The sequence below is a fragment of the Hyposmocoma kahamanoa genome, unplaced genomic scaffold (genome assembly GCF_003589595.1).
Source record: "Hyposmocoma kahamanoa isolate Upper Pololo Valley unplaced genomic scaffold, ASM358959v1 101, whole genome shotgun sequence".
Taxonomy (NCBI): Eukaryota; Metazoa; Arthropoda; class Insecta; order Lepidoptera; family Cosmopterigidae; genus Hyposmocoma; species Hyposmocoma kahamanoa.
In genome coordinates this window covers 881,887-898,663 of record NW_020653333.1, presented here as the reverse complement: position 1 = coordinate 898,663, position 16,777 = coordinate 881,887, and the positions used below count along the sequence as shown (strand labels likewise).

The window sequence follows — 16,777 nt, the reverse complement described above, 5'->3', positions numbered from 1 at the left end:
TTTTAGGAATAATTACAAAACAAAAAATTCTCACAGGACATTGGCGAAATCGCCATTTTTTTTGTATAATTTTTATAATAATATTAAACTACCGTACATAGTTATTTTTACTTGACATTGGCAAAATCATTGATTATTTCGATGGAGCCATAACATTTAAAAGAAGAAGAAGAAAACAAAAGTTAATTTTGGCTTTGTGAGAAGCATCAAAATTACTTCAAAACGCATTGATTCCATAGTCTGTTTGACCCAACTACTAACTAAATACATGCTTGTGCATAATTAACAGTAATTTTCATTTTAAGTCAACAGTGTTTCAATAGTCACAACGCCATTATGTTGTCTTCACTGCTTTTCATTTTCTCAATTCTTATTAAAGTAATCTTTTACATATTTTTGTTACTAGTGGCTCTTTGTGGAACTGTGAGACTGTGGATAGAGCCCATTAAGGGTGTGTGCAAATGTGATGTAAACTTAAAAGGACGAGTGGTGTTAATAACGGGGGGGAACAGCGGTATAGGGTTGGAAACGGCGCGAGCGCTGGCCCGGCGTGGAGCGCGCGTCATAATTGCCTCCAGAGACATTTCTAAATCGCAACGCGCTGTCGAAGACATCATCAGCACTACAGGAAACCGAACTGTCGAATACCGTCATCTGGACCTATCGAAATTCAGCAACGTGCGGCAATTCGCCGAAGAATTCAATCGCACCGTTGATCGCCTCGATATTTTAGTGAACAACGCAGGAGCAGCCGGTGTCAAACAACGTCTCAGCACAGACGGCATCGACTTGGTGATGCAGATCAATTATCTATCCGCATTTCTACTCACAAACTTATTACTCAACAAGTTAATCGAATCCAAACCCAGTCGCATAGTGATAGTGACCTCTTACGGACATAAGCTGGCCAATTTCGATCCGAATGACCTTGCAGGGGTGAACAGTAGGGGATACTGGACGAAGTACGCCAATAGCAAGTTGTGTCAAGTATTGTGGACGAAGGCGCTGGCACAACGTCTTCCGGCAGGCGTGACTGTCAATTGTTTGCACCCGGGTATTGTACGGACGGACATATTGCAAAGAACCCCAGACCGTTGGAGGAAGGTACTAAATTTTGTGGCAGAGGTGGGATTTAAGACGCCCAGCGAAGGCGCACAGACGTCTCTACACTTAAGCGTGGCACCGGAACTAGAATACGCGACAGGCGGGTACTACTCTGATTGCGCGCTCTCAAAGGAGAGCAAACTCGCACGCGATAAGCTGCTGGTCGAGCGAGTGTGGAACGACAGTATCATGCTTACTAATGAATAAAACATTGCATTAGCGATTAGTGAATAATTAAAGAGGTACACGTCTAGGTACTAAAGCGAAATTAAAGTAAAGTGAAAGAAAAGTAACTTAAATAATTACAAAATAATCGAGTAGGGTATGGTATGGGTTTGCAAATAACTTCTTGTTAGGCTTCCTCTCCTATCGAAGGTGGGGCAGCATCATAGCAATCCTGACTTTAGAGGCTGCCTCTGTAAAGAGTGAGGTGGTACTGCAGCGGAACTACTGCCTCTAAATCTTTAGGTCGGGTTTCCACTATATGAGTACGCTCGGACCGAGGCCATTCGGATGATCAGATGCAACTCGTAGCGTGTAAACACGTGATCCGAGCGCACCCGGATGTCGGTATCCGATCAGAGTGGACTCGGACGCGGTTCTATTCTTACGAGTATACTCGAATCATTTTATGAAAACAAAATGGCGCCAACTAAGAAAAACTGGGACGAACGTGACAATATGAGGTTTTAAACATGTTTTTATCTTTCTCTTCCACTTCTCAAATAAAATTATTTGAAGTACTCAGTTGGCCACGTCTTAAAATCCATTTTATGGTCCAAACTTTCTCTTGCTTTGATATTTTCCCTTTCATGAGTTTGTACTTCAGCCATTAACATTATCTGCTACAACTCCCGTACCTCGCAGCAGCAGATCAGTCGCCGTCATTTTGACTGTCCAAGGAAACAAATCTATTTGGACGCTGATGAACTTATAAGGTATAAACCGAATTCCGAGTGACCTCCATCTAGCTCGTACGAGCGCACTAGGTCCGAGTGCACTCGTATAGTGAAAACCCGCCTGTAACGAGGGTTGCCGCCTTCTACCGACACTTCGTATTCCTGCAATTATAATCTGGCATAATTTTTATCTGACTTCCCCAGGTGTAAATAAGCATTTGTAAGCTAAAACGTGAATTTATAAAAAAAACGGTAACTCACGATTGTGAAAAAATGTCAAAAATGTTTTATTCAAAATCTTAATCATTACATTTATAGTGGTTCGAGACTCCCTTTTAAGTATGTATATTATATTTGTGCTAAGGATTTCCGCTTTTCCTTATGCTACTGTAATTTTTATGTGTAAAAATCACAGTGTAAAAATTATGACTTGAATGATTTAAAGGCCCATTTAGATAGAGAGAGTTTCTCCTCTCGAAGATACGATTATCGAAAGAATATAAAAAACTTTCCTCGTCTAAACAATTGCGATTATCGACCGTCCACGTGAGCGATAATCGCCTCGCCTTTCAATATTGAACGTCTCCGTGTAAACAGAACTCGAAAGCCAAAATCGTATTTCGAGTTTCTGTGCCAGCCGTTTCTACCACGAGTGCAGTGCGCGAGGGTGTTTTGATTATCACTGCTTTTCTAAGACAAGAATTAATGAAACAAGAACGAAAAAAAATTTGGATTAAGAAATGTTATAAAATTTGAAAAAAATAAAAAAAATTATATTTTTCTACAATGCAATGAACTTAATATTATCAGCAGTTCCAAATTTGAATGATTCTTTTGTCATTTCGATATGTCCATAGTCAATACCGCAGTAATCACTGAACTCCAATGGCGATTCTCGCACTCAAAACGACTCGAACCGATTTGTACGATAATCGTATGAACTTGAAGAAATGTCATACGAGATCGTGTTTAGACAAGTCGAAAACTCGTAAGCAAGAATCTCCTTACTACATATTTCTCTGTGTAAACAGTCGAGGAGGCGATTAAGTTGCTTGCGAATCTCGTATGACATAACCGTAGGGAGATTTTAGTTCCTGCCTGAATGTAAACATTATGATACGATAATCTTATGGCGATTATTGCTTACGATAATCGCCTACGAGTTTTCGTCAAGAAGCGTGCGAGAAACTCTCTCCATCTAAAGGCCTTTAGGCTGGCATAATTTTTAACCGAGTTTCCTCAGGATGTGTGAATAAGTCTTTGGAAGCTAAAACGTGTATTTATTAAAAAAAAACAGTATCTCACGATTGTGAAGAAATTTCAAAAATGTTTTATTCTGAATCTCAATCATTACATTTACAAATCTGGAACAAGTTTTTGAATTAGCAAGAATAAAGCAGACTAAAACAATCAGAACGAGAACGTAATCGTATTGACAAATGTGAAATACCATTAACATTTGCACACCTGCGTGCAGGTTGAATACAATATACCTAATTTTACTCAAGATCTGTATAAATTGTGTACTCTGGCAAACAAACGTATTCTATTCTTCTATTCTATTCTGTTCTGACGGTAAAGAAAAACATCGTGAATTTAGAGGTTAGTTATCCAATGCAAAGGCCAAGACGAAATCAGACGGGTATTCCCATCTGATCCCTTACAAGTGATCACCGCCAGTTTTAAGTCCGACCTGATTCACTCTATATTTTGCAACTCCCGGCGGATCCCCTCATTGTATTTGTAAGGTAAGTACAATCAAGAGTAAAAGAAGGTTTAAAATTAAATATTCATTTATTGAGCAATTGTGATCAAATGTTGTAATTATCAGATTTTTTTTGTGACAAGTCATTATGCCATATTGGCATACTGCAAATCACGAATAATTAAAAATCAGTCTTAAGTAATATTTAAAATCTATGAACTTTTAAATTGATGAATAATGTGCACTACGTGTTATTTTTTACTCAAATTGTATTTTGGTATTTTTTAAGAAAATAACGAAGGATTAAAGACCCTGAGCATTAAAGTTAATATTGTTCATTTCTAATAAACTAAAGAAAATAAAGTACAACCCTCAAATACATTTTCTTGTTGGCTGTACCACACTACTTACCAAAAATAAGTTTGTAAGTACCACGCTAGCCAGGGAGTAAAATATTAATATTTATTCTTGATCCCATAGGTATACAAAATAACATAAAATAACACGGATCCTGGCGATGGTCCTGTTCTTGCTGGCAAGTCTTGCTGCCAGTTTTTCTCTGTCAACTAACTGTGTACTACAACAGAACTTGTGTAATTGGAGTAATGGCTACTTACGATTTATTACTTATCGTAAACTGTACGTACTATTCTTACAAAAAATTATAAGGCAGTTTTTAGAACAACGCATTTACCTCTACCGCCAAGTAGTAATGTCAGCATTACTGTGTCGCGGTTTCGAAGGGTAAGGGTGCTGGTGAAAATACAGGCACATGGGACTTGTCAACTTATGTCTCGGGGTGACGGGCGCAGTGGCAGTGCTCCTCGGATCTTTGCGATTTAAAACTCTGGGTGGCAAGGCAATTATTATGGGCAGGCGTGTAGCTTACCATGAGGCGCACGACTTATTCGTTGCGTCACTTGATAATATAAAAAAGCAAGATTCATATTTAAAATTTAAATTCAAATCAATGACATTTTTTATAACAATGATACAAAGTATCAAACTTGACTTTACAATTTACTGTATATAATAACATCAATAATAACTATAACCGAGTAATAACTAGTAATTAACTTATTGCTTATAGTTGGCATAGCGTCGGAGACGTTGGCTCGAATCCAAGCGGATTGAAGTAAGTTTTTGTAAGTGTTCCATATTTGTTTAATAATTATAACAAATTAGTTGAGTAATTTTACATAAAAAATTTAATATCATGGTGATGAAACGTCTTGACATTCATAAAACGTAATTACTAATTAACCTATTGATGAATAGTAAGTACAATGATAAGATTGGAGCCCACTAGTAAGTATGGGACGACTCCGCTCTTCCATAAATACTCGTAGAACTCGTGATACAATTTAGTAAATTTATTATTTAGAATTTTGTTAGTAAACAACTGAAGATATTTTTATTTTATTATTAGGGAAATTTATTTTATTGTTCATTTGCACAGTAGATATTCTACGATGCCAAGTGACGGGATAACAAGTCGTGCGCCTGGTGGTAAGCGACATGCCTGTCCATAACAGTTGCTTAGCCGTTCGAAGCTTTAAATCGCAAAGATCGCACCCTGAGGCATAAGTTGACAAGTCTCGTTTGCCTGTAACTTAACCAATACCCTTACCTTTCAAAACCAAACGCAGTAATGCTCTCATTACTGCTAGGCGGCAGAAATAGGTGAGGTGGCTGTACTTTCCTGATCGAACTAAAAAACTGAAACACTTTCGCAGGGAGTTCTACCTACTGCTATAAGATTTGTTGAATTAAAAGATTAGAGGGAAAATTACAACATCAGTAACCATGCACTGAGACATGCATTACATTCATTGACTTACAATTATATGGACGTCGGGTCCGCGCTAAAAAGTGTCCGCACTTGTAAGGCGCTAAAATCGTATATAATATGAAGACTAAAGCGGAGCGCGACACTCCGCTTTAGTCTTCATTTGTTCTACTGACAGCGCGATACTGCGATGACATAACAATTTAAATTTCGAATAGGTTGACTTGGGACATTTTTTTCGTGGTTTTTGTATTAGACCCGTCGTCCATTTATTTGTAAGTCAATGATTACATTACGGAAAATAGTTTAACAATGTTTCTGTTTAGTCATAACTAATAGTTCTATGATAACACTATGTAGGTAATGATAGAACTTCACACGGCTATTTGTATTTAAAAATAAAATAAAATAATTTCACAAAAAATAATTGAATATCAATTCAATAAAAAATCAAAGTACTGTGAATAGCGACATCTCTCGCCAAGACTGGTAGCTGTAAAGGTACTAACTGAGCGATAAGTCTTTCATAGATTTCTCATAGATGGCGCTACAACTAAAAAGTCGTTGAAAAACCAAATACAAAGACACGACGCAAGCACATAGGAAAATTCGTGATGTCCGCTGGTTCGTTCCGTGGCTTAGTTGGTATAGCGGTAAGCTGGAAGACGTCGGTTCGAATCCGCCCGGATCGAAGGATTTTTTCTGAGTGTTAGGTCTTTGTGTTAATAATTATAACAAAGTAGTGGAGTAATTTCACAAAAAATAATTGAATATCAATTCAATAAAAATTTAAAATAAAATAAAAATACATTTATTTACCCACAAAACGCTCGCTTCGCTTGCTGCATCAGACCGGCAAGGGGAATGTATACTAAACACTAAGCAATTAATAGAGGCTGTCTGTGTTGTACTATATGTAAAAAGTATAAAAATTACAAAAAAATTGTAATTAAAATAACAGAAAATAACAAAAATAAAAAAAACAGAAAACATTCTAAAATTATATTTATTTATTTAGTGTTGCTAATGGATTTAACCACCGACCAACAGACAGGAACCGTTGTCTGCCGTCTACTAACTAAAACGTGGCTATGTGACAAGTGGTTAAATATCTGCTTTAAAAAGCATAAAATAGACCTAAAAATTACCTTACCTTAGACCTTAAAAATAGTTAAAATTCATTAGCATGTCCGACATATTGGTACTTATTAATAATAATAATAATCCATTTATTTCAGACTTACATTCACCCATAATATTTGTTAGTAAAGAAAAATACTTAAGCTAGTGTTAGGTTTAAAATAATAAAATAAAAACCAGCCAATGTCAGGACAACTGGCTACGCATTGGCAGCAGTGTGCACGCGCATCCACCGCCCCAGCATTGGGGACTCCCATCTTTCCACCAATGTGCTGAGGATGCTGTTCGTACTGAGACGCATGCGACGGAGTAGCGATGCACTACGCTTTCGCATGATAGCGTAGAAATCGTCTACATGTTTCTCAGCAAACTGTTCTCGTGCAAACCTGCGGGGGGGAAATCTTTATGGATACTCCTGAGCCCAGGGAGACTCAGGGGTTATGTGGGGACTCTCCCTCCACACTGGAAGGCCTACCCCACTAAAACCCCCCGGGTTTCCCTCTCGCCGGTTGAGTCGGCGCCGTGGGATCAGTGAACATTCACCACGACGCCGCCCGGCCGCCCTAGCTTGCGCCAGGGCTCCCGCGCCAACGGAGGGACGAGTCGGTTGTCCTCCGACCCGCCCCCCAGATGAGTGAGGCCGTGCAATGTAGGCTCCGGAGTCCCTGTCCAGAGCCCGCTGGTCTCACTAGGGGATCAGGCGAGCAGCGAACTGCCTTCGCCTTCTCCCCGTACGTCTGCGCCGGAGCGGGACAGCCAGCGCCCTGCGCTCCCTTTCCACATCGGCATTATCGCATAGGTCCTCGGTGACCCAGTGACCCAGATACTTAAATTGTTTTGTCTGCTTTAGAGGTGTGCCGCCTAGATCAATGGAAGGCACTATGGTATACGTTTTAGTACCTGCTTTAAATACCATGCACTCACTCTTCAGCGCATTGTATCTGAGCCCATGGGTGGCTCATGGGCTCAGATACAATGCGCTGAAGAGCATAAGACTCACAAATCTTTAGCAGCCTGCGCAAGGCGCCGATAGATGGGCTCAAAAGCACCATGTCATCAGCGTAACATACATGATTAACGCAAACCCCATCAATATGACAACCAATTTTGGTACTTCTGAGCTCACCCATCAGCCCATCCATGTACAGGTTGAAGAGCCGCGCGAACTCAAACCCCCCTGCCTAACTCCACACTTCAACCTGTACACATGCGATTGAGCACCCGCGTACCTCACTGTATTGTTTTGGTGGCTGTACCAGAATTTTAAAATTGCAGTCAACTCGCATGGTGAACCAGTCTCACTCTCTAGCTTGTGCCATAGAGTGTTATATGAAACTAGGTCGAATGCCTTTGACAAGTCCAGATAACACGCGTATACAGGCGTTTTACGGGTAGTATAGTATTAGACAGTCTGCTTGAGACACAGGATAGCGCTTTCTGTGGACAATCCAGGCCGGAAACCGAATTGTTTGTAATGTAAGTTAATTACTTTATCCAGGCGTTTATCAAGCAGACTATCCAACACCTTAACTATCACAGTAGCCAGAGACATGGGCCTGTAGTTAGACAAGTCAGAGGCATCTCCGGTTTTGTTCTTTATTACTGGTACAACCACCGTGTACATAAGATCATCGGGCAAGTAACTATGGCTCAAACATGAGTTGAATAACATGGCCAACACCCGCGGCAAGTGCTCTCCAGCGTACTTTAGGTGTTCTATGATGAGTCCGTCGTGACCGGGAGACTTTCCCCTCACCATTTTGTTTATAATGGAATGCACTTCACGGGGCAAAAACCTTACACGTAACTCACCCGTACCACACTCTACATCGGGCACCCGCTGCACGGACGAGAGTGGCGATCTAACCTTGAAATGACACCGGAATGCATTCGCCATTTGAGTGGAACCATGTACATCACCAACACTCACAGGAAGACTTGGTTTTCGATTTAATTTGTTAGTATTCTTCCAAATTTTACCGAAGTCTTTACTTGAATGATTAATTGCAATAATGTCCATTTTCATTTGTTCGGAATTATTCTGACAGATCCTAAGTTTAGCTTTAAAATGTTTCCTAGACTCGTACATACGATATGCCTATAAATATACTATTTATACTAGTACTAGTAGGTTTACCATACAAAAGCCAGCCAAAAGCTTTTTGTAACAAATCCGAGGCTGTTGATGCGCTCCCCTGACGTATTTGTTCCAGCCAGGTATTTGTTTATGTTTATTAATACGGTTTTAGTTTTCAATTTATTAAAACTATACTCTGAAACCTCTGTAAGTATACCTATAATATTACGATACATTGAAACTAATAACGACCTATGCGATTCAACAGAACAGAAATTGTTTTCACATTTTTTCAACACATTAGGAAGAACCAATTCTTTTAATTTCAAATTACAGAATTCAAAATAGTCATTTATCTGATCACTATCTCTTTCTCTCCAGATCACTTTGTTGTCCGGTATTTTGTGATTCAATACTTTAGGTACAATTAAACCAACATTAATTTCAATTTGTAATGGATAATGATCAGACCAATAACCACCATACAAAACAGAAGCGGTAACCACAGTAAGTCGCGCCGCACTTGTCAGTAAACAATGTTGGAGCCAACGGCGACACCCATGAGCCTCACTCACAAACGTATAACAATCCACAGGTAATAAAGTCTATATCAACACATGACCATGATTTTTCAAAACAAAAATCTAATAATTCTATTGCAAACCGCTCACCTGGGTGCGCGTTGAAGTCGACAAGTATAAAAACGGATTCCACACTATGAAGTTCAATTAGTGCATTTATCTCACTGAGACAGTCGGTAAATTCGATTAAATTTTCATGCGCTGCTATAGGCATATACCTATACTGAGATGACCAACAATGAGAGGTCGCCGAGTTCCACTTTTATTGCAGTAAGACGCACGCTACTGCACACTAACACTGATACACACGGATACAACTTAGACTTTCGCCATAACAAAGCCACCCCGCCGTAGAGTCTTCCTTTCAATATTCCAGTTGACGTATGTACCGCAGACTTTCCAGTAAAAGCAAAGTCACTGTCAATGCTCCCTAAATAGGGTATGTCATGAGGCAAAAGCCACGTCTCCTGCAGAGCAACAATGTCGACCGTGCGGCATAAATTCTTTATGTCTCCAGTAGATCTTACCACATTTTTACAATTTAGACAACCTTTGAGTTACAGGCAAGCTAATCAGAACGGGATACGCAGAGATACGTAGAGTGCCAATAGCAAAATTTGAATTGTATAGATAGATAACAATTAACATTTAATTTATAAAATTTCTAATTATCATTGTCACATTACATCTAAAATAAAACACAAAAAAAAATTCAATCAAAAACACTAATAATATAAGTAATGAAAACCAAATAGGAACGAAAATTAAAAGGGACCGCTCTGAACCGTACCCGGCTTAAACGTCCCCATCACACTAGCCGCATTACCGCGCTGGATGGCCAGTGAAATCTGCTGCACCAGGTAAGATCCAGAGCGTGGATCATAGCCCCTTTCTCGGAGCCGGCGGCCCAACTCCCGCACAAATTCCTTGGCCTTAGCAGCCCAAGTCCCCGCAGTCTCCACTGCAATTGGCACAAAATCGTACATTGGTTCCAACGCGCTGTATTTTGTGTGTTTTAATTTTGCCGCATATTCCGCAGCTGACCCGGCAAATCTGGTGGTGTGACTCAGATGGGACGGTGCAAATGTACTGACACACGTAGCGTCCCACAATAGGCATCGACCTCTCCGCCATGGAACCAATGTAAGACCGTCAGGCCTCTTGCCATCCGTACGGCACAACCCCGGAGGTTCCAAGACACAAGGCACGTTAGCCAACACCAAAGCCCGGCGAACTAAATCGTTAATCGCATGATGCCTTGAAAACCGCCCCGCGCACCTTTGACAACTGAGGCCGTGGTGTTACAATTGAAACTGACAAACTTTGTTGTGTTCATTACTACGGGTTTAGTTTGCTGCTGTCTCCGTCCTTTTTATAAAGATCAAAATCGAAAAAAGGGCGGCATGCTACCAGGCCAGAGGGGCCAAAAATCATCACATAAAAACATCTTACGTTTATGTTTAGGCACAAACACTTTAAATTAATGATAATCTTTAGTCATTTTCATGGCAACTGTTTGTACGTTTACTGTCATATTACATTTCTTCAAAATATAATTTTCAATGTCACACACGGACGTCTCCTTCGACACATTGTAAACAAATAATGGTATCTTCAGTTCCGCTGCTTTGAAACTATTATTCTGTTCTACGTCAGCTCTTCCTCGGTTGCCCATAAAACGATTTCTTAATTTCTTTCTTTGTACAAGTATCCACTGTTCATCCTGCGCGTCTGGTTTCCATTTACCTTCCCGCACTACTTTTCGTTTTTGGTCTTGGTAATGGTTTTTTAACCAACTTATTTTTGAACGAAGTCACAGTGTTAACTGCCTCTGTGGCCGAACGGTTACCATGCCGGACTGCCACGCAGAGGTCCCAGGTTCGATTCCCGGGCCGGGAGAAATATTTGTATGGACTACATTTATTTCTCTCGTGAGTTTGGGTGTAATTTGTGGTTGTCTATGTGTGTTCATGGCACCCGCGACACAGGGTTTCCCTAGTGCGGGGCTATGTTGAGTGTGTGCGTTATTATTATTATTATTATTAGTGTATCCCATCTCAGACTTAGTAGGCGAAAACGGACTAGTGACAGGTTCAATGAGTGGAGCTTGTTGCGTCATGCAACTCGCATTGTTTACCTGCCCGCTCGCAGCTGATGTATTATTATTTAAAGTGACACCTCCATCGTCGTACGGGATTGATTAGCGACATTCTTACCCTCCGTTGCCTGTTGCTGTTTTGGTAATTGAGGCGGTGTAGAAGTGCGACAGTGAGAGTTATCAAGGTCGTTACTTGCACACACATGTGGTAGCCCCATCGGGCCACTGTCGTAATCGTAGCTTTTTAACAAATAAGCACCTCTAACGGTGTTTACCCCACAGTGGCGGTCATCATCACGCTGAAAGTTGTTAACTATGGAAACAGCTTTTAAGTTCTCAACATCTAACTTTAGTGCATCCTGGTGCTTTATAGTTGCGTACTCGTCAGTGGCCACGCCGAAGCACTGTAGTAGGATGTGCGCAGCCGTTTCCTCCCCCTCCATGCACGCTCTGCATAGAGGGCTGTCTGTGATACCTAAATTGAAAATGTATTTATTGTATGGACCATGACCCGTTAGAGCGGCAGTTAGAGTGCGAAGCTCTTGCCTTTTGAGTTTAATAAATATTCGAAATAGAATGGCATTGAGCATTGGGAGTGCTTCCCTCGCCTGTCTACAGACCGTAAGGGTAGTCCATGTATTATTATGTGACGATTTTGTACCTTTGTGTATAGTTGTTCTGAACCATTGGTAGGGGAGGGACACTATGGGTTCTGGTCCTACAGCGTCCGTCTCCGACACTTTTCTGGCTAGTTCATCTGCTGCATCATTGCCACGTGATCCGCTGTGTCCTTTAATCCACTGTAGAGTTACGTGGTTTTGTATACATACCTCCATGAGTGCTTGATGGCATTCATAAATGAGCCCTGAGTTTATGCCATAGCTGTTCAGTGTTTGTAATACTGACATACTGTCGGAGAGTATTCGAATGGAGTGGTTCTTAACTCTTCTCGCTATGATTGCTTCTGCCGCCAACTTGATGCCCATGCATCAGCCTGGAATACTGTGTTGTGGTCACCACGTGGTGCTGATATCCTGATATTGAGGTCTTCTGAGAATACCCCAGTACCTGTACCTGAATTTGTTTTAGATCCATCAGTGAAGACGCGGACCTCTCTGGGATTCAGTCCTTGGTTGGGTTCTTCAAACAATTGTATCTTGTATTTTTTGTCAAAGATGTATTGTTTTGGGATCCTATCCACAGCCGCCTCCAGTAGCGGTTCCTCATTCACAGTCTTATAGAGGATTTCTATGTGTGGGGTCCTCATGTGCTTCCAAAAGCCGGCTCTATTTAGACGCACTGCTGTTGACGTCGCTTCCTGTCTGATGAACAGTGGGAGGGGTCGCATGTCCAGGGTCGCTTCGAGGGCTGCAGTTGGAGTTGTCCTCATGCAGCCGGTCGTCGCCATGCAAGCGAGTCTTTGGAATTTGTCCAGCTTGTCGGTTGCGGTCGTCAGCTTGGTTACTATCGCCTTGGTCGCTATAGCCATAGTGTTATCTTGGATGAAAGTCCCCATTGTTTACCCACCATTCTATGGCACTGCCAGAAGGTGATAGTAGCTTTTTAATTTTGTTGTTCAGATGCTTGTTCCAGTTCAATTTGTTGTCCAGTATTACCCCCAGGTACTTGACTTTGGTTGATAACTGTACTTCTGTACTGAAGAGTTTGGGTAGTAGGTAGTTACCCAGTAGTCTTTTGTTTATAAACATTACTAGTTCCGTTTTTGTTGGGTTTACCGATAGTTCGTATGCCCTGCACCATCTTTCCACAATCCGGAGTGCAACTTGTGTTATGTCGCAGAGTGTATTAGCATAATTTCCTGTTACCAGTATAGCTATGTCATCAGCATATCCTACTGTATAGAAATGTTCTTTGTTTAGTTTGATGATGAGGTCATTTACGACCATGTTCCACAGCAGTGGCGACAGTACCCCCCTTGAGTGTACCCCTTCGCTACTTTGGCCTATGGGGTCTCGTTTGCTGTTGTTTTTATTCTTCTTTGTTTTAGCATGTTGCTAATCCAGCTGATCAGCACTTCATCCACTTCGTGTCTCCTCAGTGCTAATTGTATACTGGAGAAGTTGGTTTTATCGAAGGGTCCTTCAATATCTATAAAGGTGCCTAGGCAGATTGCTTTGTTTTTGAGGGCCACTTCTATTTTGTCCACAACGGCTTGTAGGGCAGATTCAGTGGATTTGCCTTGGCTGTATGCATGTTGGTTTCCGTGTAATGGTATGTTCTTAAGCGCACCATCCCTCAGTTCTCTGTCACATAGCCTTTCTAATATTTTCAGGAAGAACGATGTGAGGCTCATTGGTCTGAAGGACTTCGCGTCAGTGCAGTCGTTTTTTTCTGGTTTCGGTATAAATATGACTTTTACCTCTCGCCAGCTGTGGGGCACATAGCTGAATGCTAGACAGGCCCGACAGATATCGACCAGGTGCTGGATCAGTGTGACCTCGCACCATTGTAGGAGTGCGGGGAATACTCCATCTTGGCCCGGAGCTTTGTACGGTTCAAAGGTGTTTACTGCGCATTTTGTCTTTTTGTATGTTACTACTTGTTCAGCGTATCGCCAATTATGGATCGATGTGTTACAGTTCATTTCTTCGCACCTGTCGTCTTGGACGAATCTACATCCTGGGAAATGTGTTTCCAGTAGGGTTCTCTCCGTTTCCGCAGGGGAAATTGTGTATGTGTTGTCTATTTTGCGTATTGAACCTACCTCAGTTGAATTTGAGTTGCCTAGGATTTTCCTTATTCTGTTCGCTTGTGCACAAGACGTAATGTTCCCGCAGTAGCCTCGCCATGACGCGGTGCTCCTGAACCGTATGCGCTTTTTTAGTTTGGATTTGGCCGTCTTGTAGTTTTCCCAGTCCTCGTCCGCGCATGTGTTCATTGCTCTATTGAATAGTCTCCTTACCCTTCTTCGAAGCCTCTCAAGCTCAGGCCCCCACCACGGTTGGCCTTGACGTGGGGCTGAGTCACTCAGTGGGCATGCGGAGTTATAGCTGTTCACTATGTTTGAAGTTAGTTCTTTAATCTGTGCTGTGTCCAGCAGTCTTCCCGGTGCTATACCGGTTCCCCCAGGCTCTGGTGTAGTTTGTCAGTGTATAATTTACGATCGGTTTTTCGGGGATTCCGTTTCGGTTGTTGTTCTTTGATGGCTGTTTCTAAGCTAAATCTTATCCACCTGTGGTCCGAGAAGGATGCTTCTTCGGACACGCGCCAGTTTTGGACAAGATTTACAGCCCATATAAGGCCCATTTCCCTGACTAATTTCCAGGGATGGATAGTCCTTATTTCGTCTCTATTTCTGGTTATATACTCGATGATTAAGACGTACCAAAGTTTACTCCAGGTGAAAATAAATTTCTTAAAATGTACATGTACCTAAATATAAACTATGATAATATAAATTTGAATGACATACTTCATAAACTTTATACATAAATATGTAATAAATACAATATATGTTATAGTTTAACAAATTATTAAATTGTATCTATATTACTGATGTACTGTTGAGTTTGACAGGCAATGATGCTACCAATGCACTATCACGAATGCTATAACAGCAGGTAATTTATTCTATATCAGATGGAATTTATTTATTTTTTTACTATTTCAATTAAAGATTACACAAAAATCCTCCAATTCAAGAAGTCTTCCTTAATTCTTCTTGTGTCATGTCAAGTGGACGTCGTCTTTTAACGCTTATAATTATTGAAAAACAATTTATTCAATTCACAGTGAATGTGCGTAGTAAGTGGCTGGCGGCCGTAGGTACCAGGATTACATTAAGTGAAAAGTGTCAGAGATTTAAAAAGCAGTAGGCAGCGAGCCTCGCATACTAATGCGTAAATAAACCTGTTCTGTCGGTGTATTTTTTGTGCATGGTTTATTCAAGGATGCATGATAGAGCCCTGGAGGTCATGGTAAAGTGGCTACCAAACGACTAACATTTAAAATAAATAACTTCTTCCACTATAATTTGACACTTGTGACGTCACTATTGAAGGTTCTAGCGGCAATAACAAATTTATTAACTTTATTTTTAATGATACAGACTATAAGATCCATTTAGTTAGTTACCAGACATCAAATAACAAACATGTTGGATAATTTACACGGTTTTCTCAATATAATATTAACATATGTATTTGTTGGAGTAGTGGCGGGTATTGCCATTATAAAGTTTGTTGATGGCAAAAACCGTGTATGTACATGTCAAACACGGCTGGATGGACGCGTCGCATTGGTGACGGGCGGGAACACAGGCATCGGGCTTGAAACAGCGCGGGATTTGGCTCGTCGTGGTGCCCGTGTCATCATCGCGTCCAGAGACACTGCCAAATCGAAAAAGGCAGTTGAAGACATAAAACGCACAACAGGAAACAACAATGTTGAGTACCGCTACTTGGATTTGTCACAATTTAGTTCTGTGCGATGTTTTGCCGAAGAGATCAACCGCAATGTAGAAAAACTGCACATCTTGGTGAATAACGCAGGTTTGATCCTGGGTCCTCCAACACCTACTGAAGACGGTTGTAATCCTGTGATGCAGGTTAATTACCTTTCCACATTTTTACTCACTCTACTACTTATAGAGAAATTAATCGCATCGAAACCAAGTCGGATTGTGATCGTGACCTCCTACCTGCATAAGATCCATTACTTCAATCCTGATGACTTAGCAGGTCTGCAAACTAGACTAAATTTTACAAAATACGGAAACAGCAAGCTATGTCAGGTATTATGGATGAAGGCGTTAATCAAGCGTCTACCCGACGGGGTCACAGTGAATGCGCTGCATCCAGGGCTCGTTAAAACAGACATCTTTAACACTATGTCGGTGTTACGTCGCAAGGCTTTAAGAATGCTGATTACAGTATTATTTAAGAACGTTCATGAAGGAGCGCAGACGACGATACATCTTTGTGTAGCGCCAGAATTGGAGAATGTTACAGGACAGTACTATGAAAATTGCCGCCCGGCTTCAATGAGCAATACTGCCAAAGACGATCGTCTGATTGAACGAGTTTGGAATGAAAGTTTTAAATTGACTAAAACAAGTAGCGATAATTTTCCACTCAAATTAATTAATACGTGAGTTACTTTACAAAATATTTGATAATACTACATAATTTAGTTGTTTCGGTGTTTAGTTGTGTCGTTGTCAATTCAATGACAAAGTAATCGACCTTGTATAGTACAAGTTTACAAGTTTTACTTAATGTTTTTAATATTTTATTTTTCCGTGATTAGTGGTAATGGTGGGATTGTGTGATAATTATTTTTTAAATAAATGGAGTCAAAATATTGCATTTTTAACATTTTTAATCAATTTAAAAAGGGAGGTTTTTAATTCGTCTGCATTTTTT

General features: G+C 40.7%; 2 pseudogenes; both read left to right on the top strand.

The window, feature by feature from the left end:
- Positions 1-333: 333 nt before the first annotated feature.
- Positions 334-2,256, top strand: LOC113230921 (annotated as a pseudogene).
- A 13,238-nt stretch (positions 2,257-15,494) lies between these two features.
- LOC113231137 lies at positions 15,495-16,703 on the top strand (annotated as a pseudogene).
- The last annotated feature ends 74 nt before the right edge of the window (positions 16,704-16,777 follow it).